Source organism: Babylonia areolata, chromosome 35 (assembly GCF_041734735.1).
Source record: "Babylonia areolata isolate BAREFJ2019XMU chromosome 35, ASM4173473v1, whole genome shotgun sequence".
In the NCBI taxonomy this organism is placed as follows: Eukaryota; Metazoa; Mollusca; class Gastropoda; order Neogastropoda; family Buccinidae; genus Babylonia; species Babylonia areolata.
This window is the reverse complement of record NC_134910.1, coordinates 15,853,758-15,866,836: the sequence shown is the minus strand read 5'-3', so window position 1 is coordinate 15,866,836 and position 13,079 is coordinate 15,853,758. Positions and strand designations below refer to the sequence as shown.

Sequence of the window (13,079 nt, the reverse complement as noted above, 5' to 3'; positions counted from 1 at the left end):
AATATATTTTAGATCCTTTCTTAACATTAGCTATTATCTGCAGTGCTTTTGGTTCTTTATTGCAAGTTTTGTCTGTGATAGTAATATCGTTTGTGCTTAAGTAACTTTTAATGGAACGTATAAATCCAATATACAGTAAATAATTAACTTTAACATAATATTTTTCTGTGAAATCTTTATGACAAAGGAAGCACCCTTTTTGATCTACAATATCTCTAACCAGAAAAGATACCTTTACTTGTCCAGTTTTTTAAATAAACTGTCTTATTACCAACTTTAAATTTGTCGTTATGAAAAAGTAGTTCTAGGAGTGCCTCTTGTGCTTCATTTAACCTAACATGTTTTGTAAAATTCTCATATGCCCAATATATATCTTTCCAGAATCTATTACATTCAACGTTTACAAATTTTCTTGGTCCATACAGATCCAGGGAGTTGATTTCTGGGGGTTTGACTAAGAGCGTTTTTTTTCCACTTTGCTGTTCCCGTGTGTAGTTTCCTAATCCATGATATTTTAGAGCCTCTATATACTTTTTTATATTTGGAATACCCAAACCTCCTTTTCCAATATTATGTACTGTACATATTCTTTTTATCTTATCTTTTTTATCATCCCATATAAATTCATAGCACAGTTTCTACAGTTGATTTATCTCTTTGTCCGGGGGATTGGGGAGAGGAATCCACAAGTAAATTAGTTTTTAAAGTATAAGTGATTTTAAATAGTTGTTCTACCAAGGGGTGTACATATACGTTTTGACCAAATCTTGAAAAGCTTCATAGCTTCTCTCAATCTATCTCTTGTATTCACTTCAGTTATTTTTGATAGATTTTCCGTGAACCAAATGCCTAAAAATTTATATTTTAGGGGGTTCCATTTCATTTTCTTTTCCAGTAGATACCGGTGTTTTGAGTTTTTCATTCTTCCTAACCAGACATTCAGTGTTTTATCATAGTTAATTTTTAGCCCTGAAAATTCTTCAAAACCCTCTAGTGTTTCAAACAACTTTTCATATGATTCTTTATCTCCATCTTATGTGAATGTCGTATCATCACCAAACTGACTAATTTTAAAGATGGTATCTAAGAAATTTATACCTTTAATTTCATCATCTTCCCTAATCTTGCACGCCAGGATTTCTGAGCATAATACAAACAGATAGGGTGAGATTGGATCTCCCTGGCGGCATCCTCTTTGTATTTTCAAGCCTTTGGATACTTTACCGTTCACAATGACATATCATTTTATATCCTTGTAAAAAGTGTGAATCCATTTGCATAAATCTAAACCAAATCCACAGGCTTTTAATACTGTGTTCATATATGACCAATTTAATTAATCGAATGCTTTTTCGAAATCTATTGATACTAACAAGCCTGGACGATATTCAATTTCTAAGTAATGCATAATGTCATACAGGGTTCCTATGTTATCACCAATATATCTACCTGGAATAAAACCTCTCTGATCTTCGTGTATTAACTTTGATAGAACTTTCTTGATTCTATTAGCTATGCATGCAGATCCTATCTTATAAGCGACGTTTAGCAACGAAATAAGTCTCCAGTTCTGTAAATATTCTCTTGGTTTATCTCCCTTTGGTAAACATGTAACTATCCCTTCTTTTTGTGTAATTGACAGTTCTCCCGTTTTAAAACCATTCAGTGATCTAACTATAAAATCCCCTATGTCTTTCCAGAAAAAAAAGTATAGAAGTTTACAGTCATTCCATCTGTGCCTGGACTCTTATCGTTTTGCATTCTTCTTAGTGTTTATATGGCTTCCTGTTTGTTATAAATCCTTCTAGTTGCTCTGATTCAAATTCATCCAGACTGGGCAAACTTTTAACGTAACTGCTAATGTCTATGTCTTTTACTTCCTGTTCTCTGTATAGGTCTTCATAATAAAGTCTGTCGCCTCTAAGATCTCGTCTGTTTCTGTCAAAATATTACCTTGGGGTGTAATCAATTTCAACATTTGTTTACTTACAAAATGTCTTTTTTCTAGATTACAGAAATTTCTTTATCGATTCGCTGTATTTCTTTTTCTAGTGTTTCCTCCTTTTCTATAAACTGTCTTTTCTTTCTAATACCAAAAGGTATTGTTTTAGTTCTTATTTCCATTAATAACACATCCAGATAGAGTTGGTCGCTTATGGTTAACTGAATTTCATTATTGGGTATCTTGCCTAAGTTTTCTCTTGAATACGGTAACACTGCATATTGGGCCTTTACTTTTTCTATTGTTTCTTTCACTAGCTCTGCATATTCGTTGTCCCTAAGTAAAGATGAATTAAATTTCCAAAATGTTTTTTTTTCTGGGTTCTGTGTTAAATTGTAGATCAACTGTAATTAAAGAATGGTCACTTCTGTGACCATAGGTGATATTTGCATCCTTAACATTGGTAATCAGATTGTCAGACAATAAAAAGAAATTAAGACGGCTTTGTTGTAAGGGGGTTGGTCTCCTCCAGGTGTATCTTAAAACCTCATTATTTAAATCTCTCCATATGTCTACTAACTGTAACTTATCCATCATCTTTATTACTGTTTCTTGTGCTGCCATATTGTTTACATGTTTATAGTTGTAATAGTCTAAACTAGGATTCATAACTAAATTCCAATCACCTCCTATGATTACATTATCAATAGCTTGTTCTTCAATCTTAGTCCGAATTTATTATAAAAAAATAAAATAAAATACAGGGTGGTCTTTGTTAGGTCCATACACATTGACCAAAAGAACTTCCATGTTAAATGTTTTGTAAGATCAGAAATATATAATTACCCTGAATGTCTATAATCGTTTTTTGTATTTGAAACTCAAAGTTATTATTTAACAGAATAGCTACCCCTTGTGATCTAGAATTATTCGACCAAAAAACACAGTTATAACCCCATTCTGCCCTGATCTGTCTGTCCATCTCCTTAGTAGAATGTGTGTCTTGTAAAAAGTATACCGAATATTGCTTTTGTCTTAAATACTGTAAGACGTCTTTCCTTCTCTGAAAATTTCCCAACCCCTGGCAGTTTAGAGATGATATCTTAAGGTTACGCATCGAGAAGTGGTATTTTTTGTCTGTATACATCGTACCCCCTTTCTTCGAAAGTGATTTCCACCCATAATATATTCTGTTAAACAGACATAAAAATGAAAAAAAATGTGTATACTAATATCAATTAGTAGAACAAAAGGAAGCAAAACAATATTCATCCATTTGGGAGAAGTAAATACCGATATAGAAAAGTGAATAATAATCACATACAGACAAATAATTATTTAAAAAGAAATTGACACCATAGTATAAAAGTGTCAAAAAAGGTAATTTGCCTGGCTGGCGCAAGCGAGCGATGGGCACAAAAAAGTAAAACGTCAATATAATAACAATAATAATACAAATGGACATAGCATCAACATTTACACACTATCACTGTCGTCCTTAGCCAAGCTGACTGCACAGAGCCAAACCAGGGCTAAGAGCGACTGATTCTGATTCCGTAGAATCCGAAAAGGAAAAGTACAGAAAAAAAAGGTTTACCAGTACAGTCATATTCCTGTACCAAAGCTTAGGATATTTTTTTCTGTCAGTGTTTCGCCATCAAGTATATAAAACAATACTGAATCGTATATGATACACACACATAAAAAACACAAAAAAGCACAAAAAACAAACAAACAAACAAACAAACAAAAACCCCACCGGCATACATATCTGCCAAACACCAGCATCCAAGGTTAAAAGTGGGAAAGGTGCGGGAGCACGAGTAGAGACATGTCTATAACCTCTCTATCGCTGTTTTTTGTTTCTATTTTCTCCTATTGACTCTCCTCCCCTCCCCTCTGTGTGTGTGCGTGTGCGTGTGTGTGTGTGTGTGTGTGTGTGTGTGTGTGTGTGTGTGTGTGTGTGTGTGTGTGTGCGCGCGTGTACGTGTGTGCATGCGTGTCTTTACGTTTCATAATCCAAACCATCAACGAGGAGGTGGGGATGGGTCAGGGGTTGTCTAGCAACAACGATGATAAAAAAGCATCATTAAGATTATGTTAAAAAAATAAACATAAAAAAATAAATAAAAAAGACACCAAAAAAGACAACAACAACTAAAAACGACGACAAAAAAAAAGCAAAAAAAAAACAAAAAACAAGAACAAAAAAACACAAAAAAACACAAAAAAACACTCTCCTCTTAATGCCCTGCTTTGAATGCTTATTTGAAGGCTCGTGCCACATAGTTTGGTAAGTCGCATCATCATGGAACAACCAAACTGCACTGGTTGACACAGAGTGCAGAATAACTATTACATTGAGCCAATAACATTTTTTCACTCTGTAATCAAACAGCCGCATTTCGATTACATTAACAATGAATACATTCCCACATGCACATTTTCTGTTTAAAATGAAAAGTAGCACGTAGATGAATAAATAAAGAAGCAGGCACACAAAAATTTCATTTTACAAAGTACATTTGGCGACTACTCCGTGTACAAAATTATCGAGCGAACAATTGCAAAATACAACAAATGTTAACCTGAAGGCATCCGCGGTACATCCTGTTTCTTTTCCTTTTTTTCCCCTCTCTTTTTTGCGTGCACACCACGGATTGTTCGTTCCTTGTGAACTCACCACTCATATGGAAAAGAATGTTTACAAAAGTGCAAAGCTTCGCATTTATTTTCCACTTCTTTCTCCTTTTCTTCTCCTTGCCCGTGTAGCTCGAATCCTTTTCTCTCTCTCTCCCCTCCCTGTGTGTGTGTGTGTGTGTGTGTGTGCGTTCATTAGTCACGAACTTTCCGTTCATTGTGAACTCTCTACTTTTCAGTGCTAAGCTCATCAAACTGCAATCGCAAAATGTTCTCTTTTTTTGTTTTTGTTTTTCTTTTCCCCTCCTTCCCTCCCTTTTTTTCAACGCCAAATGAGCGTACTCACGTGCACACACACACACAATAAATATATGCACACACGGTGTGTGCGTGTGCGTGTGTGTGCGCGTGCGCGCACGTGCATGTGTGATGGGTTAAAAGAACACACAAAAAAACAACAACTGATACAACACATTTCGATATGTGAATAAGATAACCATCTGATGTAACGCAGGATTTCTCTTTGTGCCTCTTATCTATTCAGCGTGTCATGTGTGTGTGTGTGTGTGTGTTTCGAAGGGTTCCAGTGCCTTGCTCAAATATACATCGGGTGTCCCCAAAAAAGTGAACAGCTTTTTGATAAGTATTTTCTCAGTGATTGAGAAACCGAATTCATTGAAAATTTTTACACAGTAACCTTAGGGTATTATCGACAGCTCTACAAAATATCTAAAAGTTCAGACGCAAATTATGCGAGTATTGTAAAATTCAAAACAGCATGTCAAAAAATCCAATATCGGAGCTGTGCAATGTGACCATGTTCACGCCAGTTGCCAGGTGTTGGCATCTGTCAATCAGTGTCAGTCTAAAAATAGCCTGTCTGGGTGTCAAGTCGGTCTATTGATTTTTTTTTTTTTTTTTTTTTTTTTTTTTTTTTTTTTTTGTCGTCTGCATCCAAAATCGGTTCTGTCCAAAGTTTCAGTTTGGCCTTTGAGTGAAAATGATAAGATTACCATTGAAAACTGTTTCAAGAAGAAAAAAAGTCTGGGTAAGGTCCTCACCTACAGTGATGCCTGTCTGCTTTAACTTGCGACGAGCTGTCAGCACTTGGCCCCTCTTCCCCCTGGACATGAAGCGCACGATGATGGGGCGGGGTCTGCCTCCTCCCGCGCCGACTTTCCCGGTGCAGGTGCGCGATCTCGATGTCGCTGGCTGACACTGGAACCTCCAGCTTCTCTGTGAAGATGCTGAGGCACTTCTTCACGCAGTCCTCAGGCATCTCCTGCCCTGGGCCTCACGGACACCAAAGACTCGGATGTTCCACTGTCTCCCGTGCTGCTCCTGGTCGTTGGTGCTGTTTCTCAAATTGTCGAGTTCTTTGTAGTTGCGGGTGAGCTGGTCCTGAGTTTTGCGTTTTCTTGACGTAGTTGGCTCACTTCAGCCGCAAGTTTGTCTTTGTTGGTTTCAATATTGAAAATTCTACTCTCCAGTTTATCAGTTTTGTTTTCTAAAGATGTAGCAATTCTTTTGAATTCTTTCACTTCAGTCATTTCTTCTTTTAATCGCTGGATGTCCTCTTTCTTATAGAGTTTCGTCACGGCAGCTTTTAATTCATATATAGCTTCCTGCCAGGCCATTTCTTCTGCTGTACATTCAGTATCTTTCTTCTGCTTCTTACTGTATTGATTTGCTCTGCTACTGTCTTTAGTTTGCTCCGGACTAACACACAAGTCACTGGTCGATGACGACGACGAAGATGGTTTCCTTTTTGCACCTCCTTTATTCCCCAAATACTTAGAGATAGTTGTGCCCATTATTTTTGTTTGAAGTTGCCATCACAAGTGTTAAACTGAAGGGTAACTTGCAAAAATTAAAAGTTCATCTTTCTGTGAATCTTGAGCACATTGCGCCCCGCTCGCCAAACGTCGAGTTATTCACGCTACTCCATTGCCAACGACACTGCATTCACTGCACGCTTTCTCCTTCCCTACCCTTTCTCCTGCTGAAAAAAAAGTGTTGTCAGAGCTCTCACGAAACACATCCTCCTCGACGGTAGGCGGAAGTCAAGTCCCGTCTGTGTCATTTATATCAATAACAATCATCATCTTTATAAAGCACCCCCCAACGCTCAAGGAACTTTACAATAATTACAACAACATAAAAACAACAACAACAAAAAACACGTAAAATAAACTAAGGAACAAGAATATGATACGGTGTGTGGCACAAAAACTTGCTTCCAAACGTACAAAAGCTAAAAACATAAATAAAAAATAAACCGTCCAGCTATTTCAGAATGCAATGTACTCAAATAAGAAGTAATAACGTATAGCGCGCATACACACACACACGCGCGCGCGCGCCTGCTCACCCCCTACTCCCTCACACACACATTTGTCTCCCAGGTCAACATATGTGCAGACCTGCTAGTGCCTGAACCCCCTTCGTGTGAAAACGCACGCAGAAGATCCAATGCGCGCGTTGAAGATCCTGTAATTCATGTCATCGTTCGGTGGGTTATGGAAACAAGGACATACCTGGCATGCACACACCCCTGCCCACCCCCGACCCCTCTCCCCCGTAACCCCCTCCCCCTCTCCCGAAAACGGGGTATGATTGCCAACATGGCGGGATAAACAAACAAAACGATCATACACGTAAAATGTTACATGTCTGTCTGAGTGGTGCATGTGTGCGAGAATGAAAACTGATTGAATGAAACAGGAAACGAATGATGAGCGCCCAGTGACAGTTGTCATTCGGCTCTATCCAGGTAGACCAGCCAGTTGTGCAAATGGCTCCATGATTGTTAGACGCTTTGAGCTTCGTCTGCGACCGAGGATAGGCGCTATATGAAGTATCCATACCTATCGTAGGCAGCCTGTTGTGCAAAATGACCGCATGTTTGTAAAAGCGCTTTGAGCTTGGTCTCCGACCGAGGATAGGCGCTATGTAAGTATCTGTGTCATCGTCATTCGTAGCAGTTCGACCATCAGTTCATCCGACCCACTTCCCCGCCTTCACTTGTCCATCATTTTAGAAGGATACGTGTGTGTGTGTGTGTGTGTGTGTGTGTGTGTGTGTGTGTGTGTGTGTGTGTGTGTGTGTGTGTGTGTGTGTGTGTGTGTGTGTGTGTGTGTGTGTGTGTCTGTGTGTGTCTGTGTGTCTGTGTGTGTGTGTGTATAATCAAGATTAATTTCGAGATTAAGATTTTAGTATGTTTGTATGTCGAACCTTCGTATTTATCTTGTTAGCAATTCAACTGTGATGTTGATAGTGCAACGCCCTTCCGTCCCTCGCCCCATACTCTTTACCGCCATGTTGGTGTGCTTTGATTTAGTGATGGAATGCGTCTTCACTTTTAGAAGCTACTGTCTCTTAAATCAAGTATTTAATTTCTTTACGGCGAGCCTGAGGAATTTCTGCACTCTGAATCAGACAATAAAGTGACTGACTGATTCACTGTGTTTGCTATTGTTTCTCAGAAAAACCGGAGACGATCAGCCCAGCCAAGAATCAGGTTTTGTGTGCCGTGTGTGGAGACATTGCGAACGGCGTACACTTTGGTGTTGAGTCGTGCGAAGGTTGCAAGGTGGGTCATGATTACAACAGTGTCGACGATATTGATGATGACGATGATGATGATGTGGGCGGCGACGATGCTGATTATCGATAGCGATCATCGTTATCTGTGTCGTTTAACTATACATCGTCATTGTCATCACCATCATCGTTGTAATCTTCGCTTTTTTGTGGTTTTTTGTTTTTGTTTTTTGTTGCTGCTGTCATGGCCACAATTGACTTATCGTTATGATCATATGGCAATGCCATCAGTTTTGATTATGGTGATAGGATTGTGGGGATGAGAGAGAGACGAGAGACACGCAGGGGGAAGGGAGAGACAGAGGAGAGAGAGGAGAGGAGAGAGAGAGAGAAGAGAAGAGAGATAGGGACAGAGAGAGAGAGAAGAGAGAGGAGAGACACACAGGGGGAGGGAGAGACAGAGAGAGACAGAGACAGAGAGAGGAAAGAAGAGAAACAGAAAAAAGAAAGACAAGGGAGCGACAGAGACAGACAGAAAGAAAGAGACAGAGAGAGAGACAGAGAGAAAAGGAGACAGAGAGACAGGGGGAGGGAGAGACAGACACACAGAGAGACAGACACACAAACAGACATTGAGAGACTCAAACACAGACACAGAGAGAGACAAAGAGAGACAGACAGAGAGAGACAGAGAGAGACAGACAGAGACACAGACAGACAAAGAGACAGACAGAGAGGCACACGCAGGGGGAGGGAGAGACAGAGATACAGAGAGAAAGAATGTTTTAATATACCAAAGGGAATGCTGGGCACAATATGTCTTGAGAATGATCAGAAATTCTGTCAGTCTCGGAGTGTTATGCAGACTGGAGGGCAGCGAGTCCCGGCCAGAAGCCACTGTCCCCATCTGCCTTCGTTGTTTTAGGCCTCGGAAGATTTAAGGGCTTTTTACTGGATGGGATACCAGATGAGTACACACACACACACACACACACACACACACACACACACCCCCCTAAACTATATGATACTTTGATAACGCCAATATCGATTTATGGGGCGGAGGTATGGTTACCTTACCAAGTCAAATCGGATGATTCTTTCGATTTAGCACATCTTTTTGACGACTGCTTATCGAATAAGTTTCCACATGAAAAATGACATATTAAATTCTGTAAGCAAATACTTGGAGTACACAAAAAAGCTATGGTGCTTCATGTGTCAGGTGAACTGGGCAGATTCCCAATAAGTTTAAAGATAATGTGCCAAATTATTACATATTGGATTCACATTATTCAATTACCAGAAACTTCCCTCGTCAACAAAATATATAAGTCCATGTACCAACAAGAAAATACAACTTCCCCATGGTTGATATTTGTTAAAAAGATACTCGAAATTACAGGCCTTGATCACATTTGGAAAAATCAATTCACATTCAGCGTACATAGACTGAAATACGTCGTGTATAAAAAATTAGAAAATGAATATATCAAATACTGGAAAGATAAAAGAGAAAAAAACATTAAAGCTAAAATTTTACAATACGATTGTAGCAGAGTACAAAACAAACCTATCTTTTAAATATATCAGATACAAAACACAGACAAGCTTTAACGAAACTCAGAATAAGCGCGCGTGACACAAAGATTGAGAAAGGTAGATATTTGAATATTCCACAATAAGACAGATTGTGCAACAAGTGTAACATCCTGGAAGACGAAATCCATCTTGATCATTGTATTAAATATAAGACCTTAAGGCAACAATTTTTAAAGGATATTCAAAATTCGAATAACACAGGACATATTCCCAGTCAGGTGATGCTAACAGATGAATATATACAAACAAGATTGGGAAAATTTGTTTATGAATGCTGCAGCAATTTACTGCATTAACTGATTGTGTGTTTTATTAATTGTGTTTTTTCATTCGTTCATTCATTTACCATTGCACTTATGTCTTATAAACCTTACGGTATCATGACAAAATATATTCTATTCTATTCTATTCTATTCACACGTTTCCTAAATAGGCAAATTCGAAAAAAACAGGCAATACTTATTCTTCTACAAGGCAGCTACAAATGGGTATCCCCCAAGGGTCTGTTATTGCTCCTTTATTATTTAGTATCTTAATGTTGGACAGTACGCTGATGTCATATTTGGATGAAAGTAGCAAAAAGTGTTCACCTGCCAGATCTCCGAACTGTACAAAAAGGCTATATCAAAACGAACTAAACAATTTCTGATTATATGATTGAAAACGTCTTGCAGTTGTCCACTGAAAAATCCCATGTGATGCCTTTTAATAGTGGATCAGATGCAATGAATATGCCTATCTTTAAGATGAATGATGCATCCCTTAGATATAGAAAGGTAGTGAAATTCATTGGAGCATATCTAACAAAACTAACATGGAATTATCATATAGAAAATATTCTAACAAAAGCTAGAAAAACGCTAAACTTTTTAAAGGTGATAAATAAGCAATCTTGGGGACAAGATAAACACTTTTGCGCCTATCTACATCACTTATTCGGTCAAAATTAACTTAGCATACCACTTCAGGACAGAGACAATGACCTCACACTAGAACGCCCACCACCGCCCACATTGAGCTAAAAAAGTCAATTATAAATTATATAAATTATAAAGTCATAATTCCTTAGCTATTGTCTTCATAGTAGTAATATCTTTTAGCCTCTTTCTGTCTTTCGAATCCAATCATACATGTTTTCCAAGCAAGCGTTAGTAATTACATATTACAAATTTATATTCCATTATTCCAGCGTTACGAAGAATCAAATCAAATCAAATTATGGTGCTTAGAGCCTCGCCGACCACTAAGGCCATCTCAAGGCTTTCGCCACATTAAGCGTTAAGAAAGTCTCAGTGGAGATCATTCTAACAATGATACAAAGATTAGGTAAAATCAAGTGTAAACGAAATGTTCTTTTCTCCCTGTCACAGCAGCAATGATATCATAAACATTGACAGAAAGGAATCTTATTGCCAAGTTTAGAAACAGTATGATAATATAACATTGCGTTTTTTAAAAGAGCAAAAAGCAAAACGACCATCAAATGCACATACATATTCACTTATCCAAATTAATCCATCGACGCTATAATAATGTATAAAGATAAACACCAGAATTATTCTGTTTTTTGTTTGTTTGTTTGTTTTGGGTTTTTTTCACTCTCACCTGAGCACTTGAGTCCCAGAGCCAAAGTTCTCTGCGGCTGTAAGCCGAACAGCCACACAGGTTCGGTGACAAACAAGTTGTGCCAAAGACCACGCATCCACCTGAGCCCTCACCTGAGCATCCGTATAAGAAAAAAAAAATGTTCACTCAAACGCCCCATGCGCCTCGTGCAACTACGCACATAACAAAATTGCCTCTTTCAAACAAAGTGTAATGCCACACGAAAAAACGTCTCTTTTGATGTGGTGACTTTCATCACACTTATTTATCCTTTTACTGGTTCGTACGTTTTTGACGTTTCTGCTTTTCTTTCTTTCTTCCTCTCCTTTCTTTCTTTCTTTCTGTTACCCAGAAGTTCTTTCGGCGGAGTTTGGCAGAGTACCCAGCCTATGTCTGCAGCATGTCGAGAAATTGCTGCATAAACCCACGCATGCGCACCAGCTGCCGTTACTGTCGGTTTCAGAAATGTCTCAGTGCTGGAATGTCCCTTGGAGGTAAGCATGCTTTGTTTTGTAGCAGTAGTGGTGGTGGTAGTGGCAGCAGCAGCAGTAGTAAGCAGTGGCAGTGGTCGTGGGGGGAGGAGGAAGTCTCGTTGTGTGAATGGATGAGTGGAAGGATGTTGCGGGCCTGAGTTACCTGCTGCAACCTGGGGTCAGCTAGTCCATAGTAATGGATGAAAAGCGACCGTGGTAGTCTGCTGGCAGCTCCACACTAAGCTTTTACCCTTTTTTTGTGTGTGTGTAGGCTAGTGAGTAGGCAAAGTAGGGGTGGGGGGTGTCACTTTGTGGTATGAATGTGAGTAATCTCGTGATAAAAAATAGGAAGCGGAATATATATATATATATATATATATATATATATATATATATATATATATATATATATATATATATATGATTAAATTTTCTTTTTAAGCAGATCCCCCGTTTCAGTCTCATGATAACAGCCTGTTGATTGGGAAGATTTTATGGAAGAAGAAGAAGGAAGAAAAGTAAAGGGACTGGCTAGAGTCTAAGTCTTTCAGCTTATGAACGTCCCATCTTTCCAAATGCTTGGCTTCTTGTGTTTGCAAATTGCTTCCATGTGTGACTTCTATCAGATTGTAAATCAGTCGTCAGGATCAAAAAAGACTATTTTGCCAAATCTTTCAGATGTATCCAGGAGATTCTGCATGTGGGTACATAGGACAGATACGTGTGTGTGTGTCTGTATGTGTGTGTGTGTGTCTGTCTGTCTGTCTATGTGCATTCACACCTACACATACATAAATGCGTACAGGTGTGCAGTGTGTATGAGTGTTTTAATTTGAAGGGGGGGGTGGGGGGGGTGGGGGGGTCCGAAGGGGTGTATGCTTAAAATATATGCTTAAAATGACAGTTTTAACTTTTCATGGACTTCTCAGCTGTTGGCGTCGCGTCTGTAAAAAGTTTATCTTTTCTAACCTGAATGTTTCCCTTTTTCATGAAGATTCTTATATACATAATAATAAAATCAAAGAAGGGTGTATGAGTCATTCACTTATTTTTATTTCACTTACTTACTCGTGGACGTTGATAAGCATTTGAATGGGCCGAGAAACCTAGGAAAAAATATTTGTTTTAACTGCATTTGAAGCAGTCAATTTAAGTCTTTTGAATGGAATTGAATTGGTTTAATGGTAAGGCACGATACTTTCTCAAAAGGCTTCTGACAAAATGAGCTAATGTGAGACCCGAGACGACAAAAACAAAAAATAGAACTATACTTT

General features: G+C 38.5%; 1 long non-coding RNA gene across 1 annotated transcript in view; it reads right to left on the bottom strand.

Moving 5' to 3' along the window:
* The window catches only part of LOC143277926 (uncharacterized), a 47,590-nt gene extending 36,192 nt beyond the window's left edge, over positions 1-11,398 (bottom strand). The window contains exon 1 of the long non-coding RNA XR_013053808.1: positions 11,333-11,398. This is a non-coding gene — a long non-coding RNA (uncharacterized LOC143277926). The remainder of the gene's footprint in view (positions 1-11,332) is intronic.
* Between the last annotated feature and the right edge of the window lie 1,681 nt (positions 11,399-13,079).